This window comes from Theropithecus gelada, chromosome 7b (assembly GCF_003255815.1).
Source record: "Theropithecus gelada isolate Dixy chromosome 7b, Tgel_1.0, whole genome shotgun sequence".
Classification (NCBI taxonomy): domain Eukaryota; kingdom Metazoa; phylum Chordata; class Mammalia; order Primates; family Cercopithecidae; genus Theropithecus; species Theropithecus gelada.
The window spans coordinates 81,304,019-81,323,265 of record NC_037675.1 but is presented as its reverse complement, the minus strand read 5'-3'; positions in this window follow the sequence as shown (position 1 = coordinate 81,323,265).

The window sequence follows — 19,247 nt, the reverse complement described above, 5'->3', positions numbered from 1 at the left end:
ATTACTCCGTGGGTTTTTATAACCAGTTTGCACTTGGAAAGCACTCTGCAGTGCATTATGAAATTTAGTCTACATTTTGATTGGAAAAACATAAAAGGTATGATATCATATCAAGGGGAAGCAAGAGAAATCCACTGCCATCATGAGCTGTGTCCACCCTGGGGTTCTGCTGTCATATCCTCTCTGGGATGGGGCTGCTGGGGATTTTGTGTCTTTTCTTTGCGATGAGAGCTTCACTTTGTGCTTTGTCAGGACTGCCGTTGGCCCGTGGGAGATAGGGTGGGATAATAACACTCATCTTTGTGCTTCACAAATAAATTCAGTTGTTATTTGGCATTTTGCCATTCAGTAGCATTTTTCTTAAAACAATTTTAATCAACTGTTAACTCAGTGGAATCTTAGCTAGAAGCCAAAATGCATGCATATGGCCCGAGGATAGTTACTCAAGAGACATCATTGGAATCAACCTAGGTGAACCTACAAGATGTGAGTGCCTCTCAAGAGAGATTTAAAATCGAAATTGATTCTATCAAAGCTGTCTCAGTTACACTGACAAAATATCTCACCATCCAGAAAAGTAGAACTATCTGAGAATGAAGACAAATGTGAAAATATTCTCATCATCAAGGAAGACATGAGGAATACAAACTTAATGTAGGACATAACCAGCAATTAATAGTCTTGTCAGTCTCTAGACCCTTTCTTGGCCCTGCTCTATGAACACTGTTAGTAAAACTTGTAAGTATTCTATAAGCATTGTCCTATGTTGAACTAGGTTAAATTTCACTTGTTTATTTTTATAGTGGGGAAATCTGAAGGACAGGTAGGCAAGTAGAATTGCCTTTGACCACTCAGTTTTCAGGCATTGGAATTAGAAGGGTATTTTAGGCACCTCCTCTCCATTTCTTATTCTAACTATTAGTATATACTCCCTGCTGTAGTTGGATTAATTGAGTCACTACTGGAAATTTTCTTAGATTTGTCCTCTGCTAATTGAAAAAGGATTCGAATTCCCAAGCTTCCCTGCAGGCTTCATGCAGACATTATTTTGGAAGTCAACATGAAAGAGAAAATTGCTTGTGTTTCTTGTGCTTTTTTCTTTAAAATCGAGAAAAATGTTGACCCACTGAACCATGAGAAGACATTTGAATTTTATATCAGATCAAGGTATATATATATATTTAGCTTATTTTTGTCTTATGCATTAGTGTATAATTATTCCAATGCTGACCTAAAGAAACCATGGAAAGGCCTGACTTTTCTTCCCTTAAATTGAATTCCACTTATGATGCATTTTGTCAGCCAGATTTCAATATCTTTAAAGGGTAAACATTGAATTATATTTACTTAGTAATAAGAGGCCTGAGTTCATAATGTTTTCACTAGATCACATTTACCTGCATTTTATTTATTTTTATTTATTTATTTTTTTGAGATGGAGTTTCACTCTGTTGCCCAGGCTGGAGTGCAGTGGCACAATCTTGCCTCATTGCAACCTCCACCTCCTGGGTTCAAGCGATTCTCCTGCCTCAGCATCCTCGGTGACTGGGATTACAGGTGCCCGCCACCATGCCCAGCTAATTTTTGTATTCTTAGTAGAAACAGGGTTTCACCATGTTGGCCAGGTTGGTCTCGAACTCCTGACCTCAAGTGATCTCCCCACCTCAGCCTCCCAAAGTGCTAGGATTACAGGCATGAGCCACCATGCCCAGCCACCTGCATTTTAAAGATTCACTCCACTAGAAAATGTTTCTGTTCTCTTTCAAATTCTTCTAAAAGTGAAAATTATTAATAATCTTGCTCTTTCATTTGAAGATAATTATATTTGTGTTAGATTAATAAAATGAAAGTGTTTCCTTAAAAAATAAAATGAACATTTTTGTTCCACTTTTATTCATTGATATTTAAATCCTTTTGTTAGTAATTTAGATCAGTGTCAAAGTCTCCGTTTTCCTAATTCATATCGAAACTCAAGAAAAACTTATTCTTTGCATGTATTTTAAAAGTGCCAAATGCTCAGAACTGCGAGTATTTAAGAATCTTTCAAAGCAACCATTTTATTTCATGCTGATTAGACTCAATGATTTGATGATTGTCTCGTGGATACCTGGGCAAGCTTCCTGAAACACTGCCTGAGCAGTGAGTTGTTGAATATGTTCATCATGACAATCTTGTGAAGTCTGTTAAGCTGGCCCCATTGTTTCAGAGAACACAAGAACTGTTACGTTAGTCCATCAAATTGATTTTTTGCTCTTGTCATATGCTGCCCTTGTCTTCTTCCCCTGTCTCTTAAAGTCTTCAAGTAGAATAAGCAGTTCCCTGAGATGAAAGACTGAATTAGATGATAGGAATCTTTTATTTGCAAGTAACATAAAATCAAATTTCTGCGGGCTCAAGCAAGGATTGAACCACAGGAGAAGTTCCAGAACAATTATCTCCAAGTTTGTGTTCCAGGTAGCAGTGGTACTGATCAGTCCTTTAATCATCAAGGTGATGGAAGAAGACTAACACAGGAAGCATACTATAAAATATTTCACTGAGGGAGGAAGTATTCTGTGACATCTATAAGCTTTTACAAAAAATTGTACATCTGTGATTTAGGCAGAAGGAGTCTATAGAGCAACCATTATGACATCGATAGATCTCTAAGAGTTTGTGAACCAAGATTGTAAGAGACTATGCGTATACAAAAGGGAGCCTTGAACTAGTAACAAAGGCAAAATATACCTCTTTCATAATTGTTTGATTTTCTGCTTTCAGGACTGTGGAAATCTATGCCTACATGGTCAATGGTATGCTAAAGTATAAAGATCTGAATGATTCAAGGTAGTGTACAATTTGCATGGCTAGCCAAAGGGTAATACAAAATGAGGGTATGCTGTAGGTCTTGGCTTGGGGAGAAGTCAAGAGTGATAGCAGAAAGTCATTGTTGATCATCAGATCTAGGGCTGGAGTGTTCAAGAAAATGATAGTTCCAATGTATTAGGAAGAATTAAAGTTCAGTGAGGCCATTGAGCTTGGGATATAGTCCAAGAATGTATCAGTGTATCAGGTCTTTTCTGTTTGGAAGTTCGGCCACATGATGTGGGGCAGATTTTTTATTTAAAGAGAGTGCAAGATTTTGGTCACTTAGTTTCTCTTTGTGGAGGACTTAACTGGGGTTACAGAGTTGTATGAGTATAATATGACAAAATCAAATACATTTAAAATCTTGATTCATGCTGTAGATGTGGAAAATAGCAGTTAGTAAGAAGGAAATTAAAGTGGCTAAATTCAAGAACTGTCCGTTCCTTGGTGATATCTCATAAGAATGTACCAACGGCGTGTTTGTGACTACATTTGAAGATTTAGGATTGAAGGTATCATTGATGACATCAAGTACAAAGTCACTACTAATATGTTTTATTAGGCTGCTTATTTTTCTACACATGAGCATTCAGAATATATTTTAGTTCAAATTATATTCACCACTTCATCATTATGACCACCCCATTATTTAACTAAAGAGGACTATTTTATTTGTGAAATGCCAACTTGTCATTTGGGAATGGAAGGAAGGCCTTTGATTCTAAGATATTGTCTGACTTTAACATATGTGATTGGGTTAAGACAAAAACTTTTTAAGGTACATACAAACTTACAAAGTTTACTATTCATTAAGAAATCCACATGCCATCTCTTAGCTGAATCACCTCAACCTTAGAAGCATTACAGAAAGTTGAATGAACTGATAATTTTATTCTGATCCACAAAATTTTTAAAGCGTTTCTTAACTTCAGCCTGTAAGAACACTATTGGGGGAGTTGAAATTCTCAGGTTTGAATTATGAAGAGATAAACTCAGAAAGTAGCAACTAAACAACCTCCTTTGCCTGGTGCCTCTGATATAAGTAAAAATGACAAAGGACCCACTCAAACTCCTTCACTCCCTGTGCTTAAGACTCTATTGACAATAAAGACTCCCTATTACTTAGAAAAGTAAAATCTAAAGGGCTCATGAATTGAGGTAAGAAAACCTGATATAGCATTTTAAAATAAAGTTATTATTCTGAGTAATGATCTTTAGTATTTATTTTATTATTTTCCCTGATAGAAAATTTTCTCCATTTTCCTGCTTGATTAATTAATATTAAATGTGATATGGCCTGATTAAAACATTGTTCTTCTATTTTCAGATGTGGGATCAGGTTTTAATGTGATAACCTTGTATTTCAATAATTATGTCCCATTACCAAATTGGTTTAAATTACTTTCCCAATGTGTCATTTTACTTCACAGTAATTGTAGGAATTTAATCAATCATTCAATAGATATGTATAGAATTCCTACCATCAATGTTTGAAACATGCTAGAAACTTGGTGTACCACAATAATCAAGGCAGACATGATTCCTGCTGTATTCATTTGCTAGGGCTGCTGTAATAAAGACCATGAATTGGGTGGCTTAAACAGAAATGTATTGCCTATCCTTAGTAGAAACTGTTTCACTGGAGCTTAACCTGCTGGGGTTTTATCAGAATCGAATTGACCTTGGGGAAGGAAAATACTCAGCAGCAGCCCCCTCTAGCTTCCATGTGGAGGAGAGGAAATATCCAGTTGCAGCCCACTCTCACCAATTCCAGTCCAGTCTAGCCATCCTGTTCCAACTAAGGGACAAGGGACTGAGAGGCACTTGTGAAGTTCATAGTCCAGGGACACAGCATCACTAAATAACTAATGCCCAATCATAGGACTATAGAACATTCCCCACCCCCCCCCCGCCACAGTTTACTACCACATTACTAAAGACCTATATTTGTAAAAATTTCTTTTACTCAGTACAACATGTCCAGTTATCAAGAAGACATTATGAGGCATACCGAAAAGCAAAAAACAGTTTGAGGAGATAAATCTAGCATCAGGACCAGAACTCAAATATAGCAAGGATGTTGCAATTATTCGATTGGGAATTTAAAACAACTATGGTTAAGATGTTAAGGGCTCTAATGAATAAAGTAGACAGCATGCCAAAAACAGATGAGCAATGGAAACAGAGAGATGGAAGTTCTATGAAAGAACTGAAAAGAAATTCCAGAGATCAAAAGCAACTATAACAGAAATGAACATTACTTTTGATGAGCTTATTAGTAGACGGGACACAGCTGAAGAAAGAGTCTCTGAACTTGAAATCTCAATAGAAGCCTCCAAAACTGAAAAGCAAGCAAGCAAACAAACAAACAAAAAAGACCAAAAAAGAAGAATGTAATATCCAAGAACGATGGGACAACTACAAAAGGTGGAATGTATGTGTAATGGGAATACCAGAAAGAGAAGAAAAAGAGAGAAGTATAGAAGAAATATTTGAAGTAATGACTGAGAACTTCCCCCAAGTTAATGTCAGATACCAAACCACGGATCCAAGAAGTTCTGACAACACCAATCAGTATAAATGCAAGAAAACAAAACTAAAAACTATGCATAGGCATTCTATATTCTAACTACAGAAAAACCAAAGATTAAAAAAAAATGTTCTGGAAGAAGCCAGAAGAAAAAAAAATTACCTTACCTATAGAGGAATGAAGGTAAGAATTAAATCTGATTTCTCTTCAGAAACCATAAAAGTAAAAAGAGAATGAATGTAATATTTAAAGTGCCGAGGGGGGAAAATAAACACCTAGAATTATATGTCTCGCAAAATTATCCATCGAAAATAAAGAAGAAATAAAGACTTTCTCAGACAAACAAAAATTGACGGAATTTATTGCCAGGATACCTTGCAATTATTAAAAGAAGTTCTTTAGGGAGGAGGAAAGTTATTATATATAGGCCAGAAGCTTGGATCAACACATAAAAAGGAAGAAGGGAGAGGAAAATGAAAACATGTGTTTTTTTCTTATTTTTAACTTAGTAAACAGAAAACAGTTTGTTCATAATAATAATAGCAACAATGATTACATACACACTTAGGTATTCAAATATATAAGCAAAATGAATGACAACGATGGCAAAAGGGATGAAAGGGAGGACTTAGGATTTTTGTGTTATTATAAAGTACTAGCTTTGTGAAGTGGTATAATGTTATTTAAAAGCAGAATTGGACTACTTGTAGAATTAGAATATAAAATACTATAAAATGCTCAATTAAAATCACAACAAGCAGATAAAAAGTATGGCAGAGAAAACTCATACGAGAAGAGAAAAACAATCTGAATTTGCCTATATCTATTTTTAAAAGCAAATCAATAGTTAATTACATTACAAAACAGAAAGCACTAGGCCCAGATAATTCACTGGTGAATTCTACCAAACATTAAGAAAGAAATTATACCAATTCTCTACAATCTCTTTCAGAGGATAGAAGCAGAGGGAATACTCCCTAACTCTATCCATTGGACCAGAATTACCCTGACACCAAAGCCAAACAAAGGCAGTATAAGAAAAGAACACTGCACACAAACATCTCTCATGAGAATAGATGCAAAAACCCTCCACCAAATATTAGCAAATTGAATCTAACAGTTTATAGAAAGAATAATACAAGATGACCAAGGGGGATTTATCCTAGCTATGTGAGGCTGGAAAAGTCTATTAAATTACAAAAAAAAAAAAAAAATTAAAATCCCACCTCTGTTTCTCTTTTTCTTCCTACCATTCCATTTTCTGATACTATCTTCTGTTAACAAAACAAACCATCATCCAAAATATGAGGGGTCTGATGATGCAGCTTTTAGAGATCACCATTCCAGGGCCCAGAGCAGGGTGGAGAAGGGTGGGTAATAGACAGGCAGGAGCAAACACAGGATAACGGTACTTGCAGCATGGGGGTGATTAGGAATTGGAATTTGGAGAGGGACTTAGGTCATTCAGAAGTCAATGTAAACAGACAAAAAGAAGGCCTTAGAGCACAGTTTGTTAAACATCGAAATTTGAAGGTCTGGGAAAAGTAAAGGAATCACAAAAAAAGATTTAGAGGGTAGTTAGAAAAGCAGAGAAGTGTAACATCTAACTCAGTTAAAAAAAAAAAAAAAAGAGTGTTCCAAGAGGTGGAGAGCAGTCAACCCTGTTAAACACTGTGGTGAAGCAAAATGAAGTTAGAAAAGGGTAAATAAAGTTTAACTTACACAGTGGCTGTTTAGGAACTCAGTGGGTAGCTTCTATGAAGTGGGGGTGGGGTAGAAACCACACTGTAGCAACCTAAAGAATAAAGAGAACCTGAGGAAATAGAACAAATCTAACTAATTTATGCCTGCAGGAGAGTAGGAAATATGAAAGCTTATTCCCCCGACTCCTCTCTTTTTTTAAGGATTACAGAGACTAGCTTGTGTTGTAAATGCTGTCAATATACCTAAAGTGGTCTTGGTCTTCTTCTCTGGAGAGTGGTCAAGCCAGCTTCTAGAAGAAGATGATGTTGCCATTGCTCCTTATGAAGCTATAGTGCCTCCAGGGCTGGATGCCTTCAACAGAGCCAAGAGTCAGCAGGCTTGAAAGGGGTCCACCGATTAAAATGCCTGCTGACAACTGGTTCTCTTTACTGCTCTGTGAATGTACATAGTGTGTGGCTTTTCAGACAGGGTCCAGTGGACTACTGGTTCTATTTGTTTAATTCCACTGAGATTATCACAGTATTCCCTGATGCCAATTTGATGACAGGAAAAAGCCTTTCCAGCCTTCTTTTCACTTCCCCTCACCAAGGCATTTGATTTTTACCACCTATCTTGGGATTTAAACATGAATCTCTAAAGTGCTAGACTTTCTCAGAAGACCAGATGTTGGAGGAGAAAACCACTGGGCTGTTCTACATTATCACATTCTTCTGTTACGGTGACATATGGTGTGAAGCAAATATTAGTGCATGGAAATATAAAACATCAGGATGCATCTGAATTATTCCTCCCCAGTTACATTTGATCTGTGAATGTCGGAAACACTCCATTTCATAGCTATATTTATCATTCAAAGTGAATCATGCATTTGGGGGGCATAAACTGAGATGCTTCAGAATGCAGACAATTACCAACTATTGCATATTTCTCCAAAGAAAGATTTGAATTATACAGTCAATTCAAAGGGTTGCTGCTTTAGAATGTGGCAAAGAGAAGCTGAGGTGAAGGATACATTATAATAGATTAATATTAAGGAAGTGCTATTTTTCTTTTTCTCTTCAGCCCCAGAAATCAGTTTCTATAGGGTAGCTTTGTGGGGTTTCTGTTTATGTTTTTTTGTTTGTTTATTAAATTTTATTATTTTGTTTTTATTATGTAGCCTTTCTTGAAATTTAAAATCTGTAGATCAAATGTTTACGGGCCACATGTTTTCCAACAGTTCTCCATTATATTTTCAGAGGAATGTTTGAATAGAAATGCACTTGGCTTTTAGATACACAAAAAAATTTTGTTTAAAATGATCATTAATGTGAGATGGTATCAAGATAAATATTGAGTCAGTATTAGAGAAGCTGTGAGCAAATGTTAAACCTAGTGTTAGAAGGGAAAGTTTAGAAGAAAATTTAAGGTTAATTTAGTTCCAAGCGGTTAAATGGACAATGTCAAGAGTACTGAGAGCCCAAATTAAGAATCAGCAAATCTGCTGATGTTGCACCAGAGATGTCTTAAGGAGGAAATTCTAACCTGTGCATTGTTATTTTGCTGTCTTAGTGTTGCCTCCCTTGCCCTCTGCCTTATACTACGTAACATATCTAGTGCAGCTAGGGTAAAGATTTTGAAATGTATACAAAACATTGCACTGAATACTAAGTAAAGTGAATATTATCCTAAGTAGCTTATAGCCTGTCAATGTAAGGGATAGAATAGGGCGTTCTTACAGTTCATTTTTTAGAAACCACTTCAAAAATTGTTGCCTTCAGTATTGTGTTTCTCTTTCCCTGGGAAACCTCCCTAATTTTATCTGTGTATGTACTTTCCCGTCATGTCCTCTCTCCCTTTCTGTATTCCTATCTCTCAAAAAACTCACATCCAGGATATGCCATTGTGCCTTATTTTGACAGTTCTGATTATGTATATTCCATCTAGTAATCGCCTCTTTGCTTTCTAAGTCAACTCCTCTTGTAATCAGACAATTTAGAACTAATGACTTTTTAAACACAGCAACCCCACATTTGCAAAGAAGTTTCAGATGAGATAAGAGAAAAAGGGAGTGCCTTAGCTTCCTTAGGGGCAATTAAGTCTTTTTCTTTTCTTTTATAGGTTGGGAGTAAGATCCATATTTTTCCTGCATCTAATAGGGAGGCCTATGGGCAGTCAATTCCCTTGCTTTTCTCTCTGCACTCTCTACCCGTTGTCCTCATGATGGTCTTCTAGGCATGTTTAAGTCTTGATTCAAGATCTACATCTTTGGCAATGAATCCATCTCTGGTATCCCCTGGCAGACTTATTCTGTACTTCCTGTGTGTCCCCACAGCATGTTTTTATTACTGCCATGAAAATACATCTCACGTTGTATTATAATTTCTTTGTATGCTCCCTAGACCACAATGTCCTTTAAGTGAAATTTCTATCTTATTCTCATTCTTATCCCTAGCACTTGGCATAGTACACAGCCTATAACAACAAAAACAATGTTAACAAGAAAATATAAAAATAGAAAAAATTTAGAACAGTTATAAGAATATAAAACAAACAATAATATTTATTGAAGGCTTACTACAAGTCAATATTTGTCACGATCAATTTACATGTTAAAATTGCAAGAAGTAGATATGATTGCAAGGAACAGAAAACCCAAAAATAGCAGGTAGTTAAAATGATAGAAGTTTATTTTTCCCTCATATTCAAGAAGTTTCAAAGTTGTAGATCTGGGCATGATATATCACTCCATAGTAGCAACGACCCAGGCTCTTTGTTCCTACTGATCCTTCTTGGTTGATTTCTACTGTTAGGGTCATCTCATGTTTCATCTAGAGCTTCCAGTTATGATGCCCAAATTCCAGTCAGCAGGGAAAGAGAAAAGGAAAAACCTCCCCCACCCACCTCTTTTAAAGCTGTCTTCCCGGAAGTCAAATGTGGCACTTCTGCTTGCACTTTATTAGCTGGAACTCAGTCATAAGACCATTGCTAACTGAAAGGGCAAGAAACGAAGTCTGTATTCCAGGCAGCCATGTACCCACATACAAATTGGGGATTATATTAGTAAGGAAGGAAGTGAGAATTGACATTAGGAAGCAGTTAGAAAAAGTCTTTAACATTCATGCATTATGACATTGAATCTTCTCAACAACCCTGTGAATACTCACTCTAAAGTACTATTATTCTTCCCATTCATTCACTTGACAAATACAATTGTGCATGACTGTGCCTTAGACCTAGTACTAGTGCCCTGGGGTTTGGTAGGAAATAAGTCCCTGTCCTTTTGGAGGCTTTATTCTAATTGAGAAGGCAGACATAAAACAAACACATATATAATACAAGTCAGGACAGTAATAAATTCTATGAAAAAATTAATTAGTATAAAGGAATAGTATATAATACTGTTAGCTGAAATACAGTAATCCTGAAAGAACTTTAAATAAATAATTTCTGAGCAATGATCTAGGTGGAGCCATAGAAACATCTAGGAGGTTTCTAGACAAAAGAGACAAAAACATCTTCAGATGGACATTAGCAAGTGAGTGAAAACACTGGTGCATGTTAAATGAAGTCAGAGAGAGGGAGGCAGAACCAGAATAAATAAGATTGTAGACAATAATACAAAGTTTTGGGTTTTGCTTTGAGTTTCATGGGGACCATTGGAGGTTTTTGAGCTGTTGAGTAGAATAATTAGATTTAGGTCATTAAATAGATCATTTTGGTTGCTGCCTAAATAGTGGGTTCAGAGGGCAGGGGGCCAGCAGGATAGAAGGCAGAGTGAAAGCAAGGAGAACAAAAAGACTATTTAGGACACCAGGTAAAGATGAAGGTAGCTAATACTAGGATGCTGATAATGACACATACGATAAGTGATCAGAGTCAAGATACATTTTGAAAGTAGAGCTGATGAATCAGATGTGTGGTAAGTGTGAAAGATACCAGGGATGACTCCTAGATTTTTATGTTGGTTCATTTTATGTATCAACTTGGCTAGGCCATGGTACCTGGCTTTTGGTCAGTCTCCAGTCAAGATGTTCATATGAAAATATTTTTAGATGTGTTTAATGTTTAAATCAGCAGATTTTTTAGTAAAGTAGATTATTTTCAATAATATGGGTGACCCTTATCCAAACAGATGAAAGACTTAAGAGAAAGGACTGGGGTTTGCCCAGGAAGAAATCCTGCTTCCAGACTCCTTGCAGATTGCCTTAGGACTGCAAAATCAACTCTTTCCTGGGGCTCCAGCCTGCTAACATTCTTTGCAGATTTCAGGCTTGTCAGCCCTCATAAGTATGAGACAATTCCATAGAATAAATCTCTCTCTCAGATATATAGATCTATCTATATAGCATATATATGTGTGTGTGTGTGTGTGTGTGTGTAATACACATCTTATTGGTTCTGTTTATCTGAAGAACCATGACTAATACAGATTTGGATAAGAAGAGTTGTTTTAGAACAACAGAATCTTAAGGATGAGATTTCTGAATTGGTTATGGGGATTCTGGAACTGGTTCTCTAATCTAACTAGATTTAAAGGCACTAATCACTGTTTCTAGAAGTAAAAAGAGCATAGATAGTACATGGTGTGACATATCAGTTGAGGTACCCAAAATATTATTGTGGATATTCCTAATCAAATGCCTGTAAGAGACAAAGTTTTCAGTGACCATAATCAATACTTGTAAGAGACAAAAGTGACCACATATTTGATACCCTGGAACACTTTTGTTAAATTGATGAGTACAAAGAGATTGGCTGGTTGCTCCTTATTGATGTAAACAAAGTATGGAAATAAAAGGATGAATTCAGGGATTCAAATTCCCAGCTCATGCACTGCATAAATACCTAAAATTTTGTATGAATGCCCTGGAAGAAACTTTTGTCACCTGCAGCCAAAAGCTGAGATTGCTGAAAACTAAACACAGTGTCATTTTACAAGTAGCTGAATTACAATGCAAATTGAATTCCTAAGCTCACAGGGTGTCTGCTGTTAAAGTGGAAGCATTAATTGGAAAGGAATGGGGTCCTGAAAATTGGAATGGGGACATATGGGAAGATCCTGATGAAGCTGGGGGGCATTAAACTCCTACATTCTGATTATTCTTTCCAGTAGAAGAAGCCACTCCATTTCTATCTGAGTAGATTACCTCTGCTTTGCCCGATGAAAGAGTAATGGTCACCTCTGAGATAACTGCCTTACAAACACTGCTGATTCTCCTCAGGGCCCATGCTTACAACCCATTTTTTCCTAGACCTATAACTAAACTCAAGTTTCAGTAGGCCTCCAAAGATGAGATTCAAATTGTGCCCCATGAGGAGGTTGCTACACTACAAAATAACTATATGATTTTTCCAATATTTACAGACAAAAATCTAGAGAATGTGTGGGAGTGGATATTGTAACCACCCAATGGGTTCACCTTGCCTGCTGCCTAGACAGAGCTAATTTATTGAGATAGGGGAACTGCAATAGAGAAAAAGTAATTTTTGCAGAGCTAGCTGTGCGGCAGACCAGAGTTTTATTATTATTCAAATCAGTCTCCCAGAGCATTCATGGACAAGAGTTTTTAAGGATAATTTAGTGGGTGGAGGAAGGCCACAGAGTTGAGAGTGCTTATTGGTTGGGTCAGAGATAAAATCATGGGAAGTTGAAGCTATCCTTTTGTACTGAGTCAGTTCCTGGGTGGGGGCCACAAGATCACATAAGCCAGTTTATCAATCTGGGTGGTGCCAGCTGATCCATCAAGTGCAGGGTCTGCATAATATCTCAAGCACTGATCTTAGGAGCATTTTAGGGAGGATCAGAACCTTGTAGCCTCCAGCTGCCTGACTTCTAAACCGCAATTTCTAATCCTGTGGCTAATTCGTTAGTCCTATAAAGGCAGTCTAGTCCCTAGGGAAGAAAGAGGTTTGTTTTAGGAAAAGGCTGTTATTGTCTTCATTGTAAATTATAACCTATAAACTAAGTTCCTCCCAAAGTTAGTTCAATGCACGCCCAGGAGTGAACAAGGACAGCTTGGAGGTTAAAAGCAAGATGGAATCAGTTATGTTAGATCTTTTTTACTGTCTCCATCATAATTTTGCAAAGGCAGTTTCAGTATCAAGGGTATGTTATACTGGTAGATTGAATCAGGCAGAATTTACTGATATGGGCCCACTAAGCAAAAAAATCTAGATTTAATGTTGCAGCCTGGAGTGTTAGAAAGAGCTCAAATTGTTTGTTTGGTTGGCTGAAACATGGACCAAAAGGTGACATATACTAAATGAACTGAAATATCATAACTGCCTTGGTATACTAAAGAAAAAGTATTTAAAGCCTTAGGAAAATTGGAGTATTCAAGTGGATTTATCACTGCAATCTTCTCATCCACTGGGAAGGGTCCCATAACAGTGAGAAAAATGAATTTGTGAGGGGAGCAATGCATCCTTGAAGAGCTTGTGATAGCTCTTCTCTATAGGTCAGAAATTACAGTGGTAATTGCTGCCACTGGGTTGGTAAACCTAAATGCAATGAGGATAACTAGGTCCCAGTGTGGCAGGGACCAAGTGATGGCATTTAGTCACCAAAGGCAAAGTAAGCATGGTTACCATGATGGAAAACAGAATCAAAGCAACAATCAGAATAAAATGACTCACAGAGATCTATGATGTTAGCTAGTTAATCATTGTGTCCCTAGAAAGTGACATAGGTGGGAAGTCTGCTAAATTGTCCCTAATCTGGATAAGTGGAGAATTCTGGGTCAAGGGAACAAAAGTCACAAAAGCAGAGAGTCAGACTCCTTTAATCAACTCTTAGACTTTGAGCCAGTTTATGGGCTTAGAACCTGTCAAATGAAGGGGAGGCTGGGTCTGTATGAGAAAGGATCTCGCTGCACTGACAATTTATACTGTCAATCTTTCTCTCAGGCTTCTTCAAAGAAACATATGGTTTTCCACCCAGGTGATTGTGCATTGCAACAAAGGAAATAATCAGACTTTTGGGGGATTACTGGACTGACTTTGAACAGATACTACATCCAGGAGATCTCAAATGTCACTGTGGTCCAACTAGAAATACAACAATGATAACTTGAAGGAAAGATTGCCCCTCAGCCACTTTTGGCTTCTTATACCTTTGAATGAACAGGCAAAGAAAGGAACTGTTCTGCTAGCTAGGATGATTGATCCTGACCACCATGAGAAATTTAGACTGCTCTAAAATGGAGGGAAGGAAGTGTGTGTTTGAAATACGGAAGATTTCATAGATCATCTCTTAGTACTACTATGCTCTCTGACTAAATACAATAGATTCAGACAGGGCTATGAATGGTCCAGACCCTTCAGGAATAAGTTTTGGGTCACCTCCCGGGTAAACAATCATGACTAGCTGAGGTTCTCACTGAAAGCAAAGAAAATACATAATTTTTACTGGAAAAAAAGGTTATAAATACCTGCTATAACGTGTGGCCAGTTATTGAAATGAGGACTGTAATTATTATAGAAATATTCCTTCTTTTGTTATGAATGTTTGTGTATGTATATATATGTGCACATACACATATAGCAAATATCTTTGTTTTATATATAATGACATTACATTATGGGATACTATAGGATATTATAGGATACTAATTATAGGATATTGAGGAGAAGAGTGAACATTAGCTAAGAGCTTTGCATTTTCTTCTAGAAAAAGCATTGGGACATTTATTATGATTGAATGTTTTTGTTTTCCCCCCTCACAAATTCATATGTTAAAATCCTAACCCCCAATGTGATGGCATTGGGAGGTGGAATTAGTGTCCTCATGAGAGCTCTCCAGCTCTCTTCTCACCATATGAGGATACAAGGAGAAGCCGGCAGTGTGCAAGCTGCAAGTGTGCCCTCATAAGAACTTGATCGTGCTGATCTGGGACTTCCAACACCCAGAGCTGCTTAGAAATAATTTTTTGTTGTTTATAAGCCACCCAGTCTATGGCACTTTGTTACAGCAGCCTGAACTGACTAACATAGCATTTTTGGTTGTACACAAGAGAGTTGTATCATGTTAGGCAGAAGTATGACCTTGTTATTGTCTTTATTTTGAGATTAAGTCTGGAAATAGATGTGGGTGCTGAGGTGAAAAAAGGTAGGCTGTGATGGTTAATTTGATGTGTCAGCTTGGCTATGCCATGATACCTAGTTTTTCAAAGACCGGTTTAGATGTCATGAAGGTATTTTTAAAGATGTGATTAACATTTAAATCAGTAGAGTTTGAGTGAAGCAGATTACTACATTACTCCATAATGTGGGTTGGCCTTGTCCAGTCAGTTTGAAGGCCTTAAGAAAAAAAACTGGGATGCCTTGATGAAGAAGGAATTCTGCCTCCAGATCTTGTTTGGATTCAAGCTAAAATATGAACTCTTCCCTAAATTTCTAACCTGTCAGACTTCCCTGAAGATTTTAGACTTGCCAATTCTCATAATTATGAAAGTTAATGTCCTAAAATAAATCTCTCTTTCTATATGTATACACATGTTATCGATTCTGCTTCTCTGGAAAATCCTGGCTAATATAGTTTTCATCTGAGCAACGAGATGAGTGGTTGTATAACACTGCACAAGATGAGAAAGACAGGAAAATGAATAGGAATGCGGAGGGAGGAAGAGAAGAGGTAGAGAAAAGCATGAATTTTATTTCAGACATGTCAATTTTGAGAACTTTATTAGTCAATCAAGTGGAGGTGTTGAGGAAGCAATTGGTAAATAAATTTAATGCTCAGAGGAGAGGTTAGTGCTAGAAATGTAAAACTGGGAGTCATCAACATATAGAAGATATTTAAAACATTGGTACTAATTTCAATTATAGAGCGAATGTAACTAGAAAATAGAAAAGGGCTCAAGACTGAGCCCTGAGGAAGTCCAATATTTAGAGCTCAGAAATAATAGGGATAATCAAGAAAAGGAAACTGAAAATGAACTGTCATGGAGGGGGAAGAAAACTCAGGGAACTATAATCACCAGGAGATTAATAAAGAAGGTGTTTTTAGAACAGGGGATCTATCAACTGTGTCAGATGCTGCTGATAATTGGGAATTGTTCATTAGATTTGGCATACTGGAGGTTCATGGTGACCTTGAGAAGTAGAATATCAGTAAACAGTAAGGACAAGAGTGACAAGGATGGGTTTAAGAGAAAATAACCATTAAGGAAGAAGAGGTATGCATTAGTCTGTTTTCATGCTGCTGATAAAGTCATACCTGAGACTGAGAAGAAAAAGAGGTTGAGTTGGACTTACAGTTCCACATGGCTGGAGAGGCCTCAGAATCATGGCAGGAGGTGAAAGGCACTGCTTACATGGCAGGGACAAAAGAAAATGAGAAGGATGCAAAATTGGAAACCCCTGATAAAACCATCAGATTCATGAGACTTGTTCACTACCACAAGAACAGTATGGGGGAACCCGCCCCCCGATTCAAATTATCTCCCACCAGGTCCCTCCCACAACATGTGGGAATTATGGGAGTATAATTCAAGATGAGATTTGGGTGGGGACACAGAGCCAAACCATATCAAGGTAGAAAGTACAAACAATGTTCTAGGGAGTTTTGCTATAAAGATGAGCAGAGAAATGGGGCAGTGCTTCAGGATTTCATGGGACTTAAAGGCAGAGACAATCTGGTGGGAGTGCAGAAGAGGAAATGTGTCCTAACTACCAGTTGATATAGAAACCCCAAAAAGTCAATTAGAAAACTTTTAATTTCAGCTTTTCACTAAGTTACTATTTTTAAAATATTGAACATTGAATGTTTGGACTCTTAAGATTGTTATGCATTGCCACGTGAATTCTAGCACAGTCTTAAGGTAAGAGGTAAGGCGTCTAGCACAATGTAAGATAAAAGGGCCAAAATACATTACGTTACATCTAAAAGCCATAGAACCCCTTACTAAAACAAAGTCCAGGAAAGATCCTTCCTTCCTTCCTTCCTTCCTTCCTTCCTTCCTTCCTTCCTTCCTTCCTTCCTTCCTTCCTTCCTTCCTTCTCTTTCTTTCTTTCTTTCTTTCTTTCTTTCTTTCTTTCTTTCTTTCTTTCTTTCTTTCTTTCTTTCTCTCTTTCTTTCTTTCTTTCTTTCTTTCTCTTTCTTCTTTCTCTCTCTTTCTTTATTTTTCTTCGTTTCTTCTTTCTTTTAGTGGGAAATATTTTGTATGGTTATAGTATCAAAGCAGTAGAGAGAGAAAAAAATGCTGGGGAGAAAGAGTAATTGTAATAGAAAGATAATTGAACAGTCAAGAGAGAAAGAGATGGAGTACATTCTTGGGAGGTTGTCATTAAATAAGAGGATAACAGCAAGGAGAGTTAAATAGGAGCAGCAAGGCTGAATAAATGCATAAAAATGCAGGCAGATTATTAGATTTGGTGATGAGGAAATATGGTAGTTTTCTTCTAATTGCTTCACATCTCCACTCCAGTGAAATAAGAGTTGAGGTCATCATTTGAACATGGAGTGTTAGGAAGATAGAGTTTTGAGTAGAAGAAAAATGTACAAAATGTTGTCTGGGAGAGTGGAAACAGGAATTGTTTAGGGAAATGTAAAATGATTGCTCTGCTGTGCTGAGGCCTCCTTGAGATTTCTCATCACAAACTTAGAATGAGCCTTGTTAGTACGTTGTGTTTTTCTTGAGCTACACTGAGGTGCTATGGAGCAGTTGCAGAGGGGTGACAAGTCAGGTTTAAATCAAGGTGGAGTTTGTCAGTTAAAAATTACATGGGTGGTGGTAGGCAGAATTCTAAAGATGCCCTTCCAGGATTTTCATCCCCTACATTATTCAGACACAACTCCAGGTCCTGCTGTGAAGGGACTTTGCAGAATAATTGAGGTTATTAATCAGCTGAATTTAAGATGGGAGATTATCCTGCATTAGCCAGATGGATCCAATGTAATTACATGAGCCATTAAAAGCAGAGAGATGAGTCAAAAGGTGAGATCAAAGAAATTCAAACTGTGAGAAGGTTTTGATGTTCCTTTAACATACCTCAGATGTACCTCGTTGCCTCTGAAATGCAGTGGTCCACATGAAAGGACTAGAGAAAGACATAAAGTGGTCGTGAATGGCCTCCAGTCAGCAGCTAGCAAGGAAATAGAAACCTCAGTCCTACAACCTTGAGGAACTGGATTCACCAACAATTTGAAGGAGCTTGAAAGTCCCTAGAACCTTTGGACAAGAGCCCTCCAGATTTCTGACCTATAGAACTGTGATATAACAAATAAGTGTTCTTTTAAAATACTAAGTTCGTGGTAATTTGTCTCAGCAGTAATATAAAACTAATACACATGTAGTGAAGGTCAAGTTGTTTAGAGAGTATGCAAAGGATGATTATTAATAATGGACATATGATCCTACCTAGCTCTGTGTAAGTAACATAAGAGAGGAATAAGAAAAAGTGGATTAAAACACTTGATTAGCTGGAGAATAATTGTAATCCAGGTTTTAAAAGACATAAGCTGGAAAGATACGGCATCCAGGACATGGCATGGCTGTAAGAGTAGGTGGTTGAGATGGGATAAAATATAAGATTATTGAAAGGGGAATTGTATAGGACTGAATATTTGTTCCCTCCCCACCAAAAATATGCATGTTAAAATCCTAACCCCCAGTGTGAAGGTATTAGGAGGTAGGCCCTTTGGGAAGTAATTAGGTCATTAGGATAGAGTCATCATGAATTTGATTGGTACTCTTATAAAAGAGACCCCAGAGAATTTCCTTACACCTTCCATCATGTAAGGGCACAGTAAGAAGAAGGCCATCTAAGAACCAGGAAGTGGGCCCTTAACAGATACTCACTTTGCTGATGCCTTGAACTTGGACTTCCCATGCTCCAGAACTGTAAGAAATAAATGTTTGCTGTTCAAGCCACACAGGATATGGGATTTTTGTTACAGCAGCCTGAAAAGATGAAGTCATGAATTATTGTTAAAGGCCAAGATGGTGGATGGATCATCTACATGTGTAATAAAGACACATAAAATGGTGACAGGAATACTGGTAGAGAGAAATCTACTGAATGAGCCAGATGCTAAAGTCTTGGGTAAAGGGTGAGAAATGGTCAGGGGCATTGATGGATGACTTTGTGAAGAAAGGATGGTAGGCGGTATAGGCTGATGGCATTTGCTTCAAAGGACATTTGATTTGGGGATGTAGAAAGAAGAAATAATGTAGACCTGGTA